This window comes from Carlito syrichta, unplaced genomic scaffold (genome assembly GCF_000164805.1).
Source record: "Carlito syrichta isolate Samal-C Ts95f unplaced genomic scaffold, Tarsius_syrichta-2.0.1 Scaffold302049, whole genome shotgun sequence".
Taxonomy (NCBI): Eukaryota; Metazoa; Chordata; class Mammalia; order Primates; family Tarsiidae; genus Carlito; species Carlito syrichta.
In genome coordinates, this window is record NW_007246145.1 from 471,042 (window position 1) to 473,162 (window position 2,121).

The window sequence follows — 2,121 nt, forward strand, 5'->3', positions numbered from 1 at the left end:
AAGCATATGAGGAACATACCTCGAAAGCCATCTATGAGAAACCCACAGCCAGCATACTCCTAAATGGACAAAAACTGGAAGCATTTCCCCTGAAAACTGGAACAAGACAAGGATGCCCACTCTCACTCCTCCTGTTCAATATAGCATTGGAAGTCCTGGCTCGAGCAATCAGAGAAGAGAAGGCAATCAGAGGTATTCAAATAGGAAAAGAGGAAGTCAAGCTATCTCTCTTTGCAGATGACATGATCATGTACCTTGAAAACCCAAGAGAATCTGTCAAAAACCTCCTTATACTGATAAAGGACTTTGGCAAAGTCTCAGATATAAAATAAATGTGCAAAAGACAATCGCATTTCTTTGCACCAATAATAAACAAACAGAAACCCAAATAAAAAGCACAATTCCATTCACAATAGCCACAAAAAAAGTGAAATACCTTGGCATCTTCCTGACCAGAAACATGAAAGACCTTTACGATGAAAACTACAAAACACTGCTCAAAGAAATCAAAGATGACATAAACAAGTGGAAAAATATCCCATGCTCATGGATTGGAAGAATCAACATTGTGAAGATGTCCATCTTACCTAAATCTACAGATTTAATGCAAGACCCAACAAACTACCAGCAACATTCTTCTCAGACCTAGAAAAAAATAACACAGGAATTCATATGGAATCACAAACGGCCAAGAATAGCCAGAACAATCCTCAGCAAAAAAAACAAAGCAGGTGATATCACATTACCAGACTTCAAACTTTACTATAAAGCTACAATAATCAAAACAGCTTGGTATTGGTACAGGAACAGGCATATAGACCAATGGAATAGAATTGAGATTCCGGAAGCAAAACCCCAATTTCTCAACCAACTCTTCTTTGACAAAGCCTCCACCACCTACCACTGGGGAGAGGAGAACCTATTTAGTAAATGGTGCTAGGGAAACTGACTGACCACATGCAGAAGATTGAAACAGGACCCCTATCTCTCCTCATACACAAAAATTAACTCTAAATGGATCAGAGACCTAAATGTAAAACCTCAAACCATAAGAACTTTAGAAAATGAAGGACATACCCTCATGGAAATTGGAACTGGCATCCAATTCCTGAACAAAACCGGAAATGCACAGGCCATGAGAGAGAAGATAGACAAGTGGGACCTCATTAAACTGACAAGCTTCTGCAAAGCCAAAGAAACCATCAAGAGAGCAGCATGACAGTCTACAGACTGGGGAAAAGTATTTGCCAACTCCAGGTCCGACAAAGGCTTAACATCTTGGATCTATAAGGAACTCAAACGTGCTGAAAAGAAAAAAACAATAAACCCCATTATAAAGTGGGCAAAAGATATGAATAGACACTTCTCAAAGGAAGACATCTGAGCAGCCAACAGACACATGAAGAAATGTTCAACCTCACTAATCACCAAGGAGATGCAAATCAAAACCACACTGAGATACCACCTAACTCCAGTCAGAATGGCAATTATCAATAACTCAAAAAATAACAGTTGCTGGAGAGGGTGTGGCAGAAAGGGAACACTTCTACACTGTTGGTGGGAGTGCAAACTAGTGCAACCTCTGTGGAAAACAGTATGGCGATTCCTAAAAGCTCTTAATATTGACCTCCCATATGACCCCGCAATCCCCCAACTGGGAATATACCCTGAAGAACTCAAATCACTCTATAAAAAAGATACCTGCACACATATGTTTATCGCAGCATTGTTCACAATAGCAAGAACCTGGAAGCAACCATGCTGTCAATCAAAAGAGGACTGGATTTTTAAAATGTGGTACATATACACGATGGAATACTATGCAGCCATAAAAAAGAACAAAATCATGAATTTCGCAGCAACCTGGATGGACTAGAGTCTATATACTGAGTGATGTCTCACAGAAACAAAGATCTGAGTATCACATGTTCTCACTCATATAGTGGACCTTGAACTCCCAACATAATACTATAAGAAAATGACTAGGCGGGCTTGGTGGCTCAGCCTGCAATCCTGCGCCTTTGAGAGGCGGAGGTGAGCAGATTGCCTGAGCCCGCGAGTTCGAGACCCGCCTGGGCAGCGAGACCTCATCTCTACAATAAATCAAAAAATCAGCTGGGC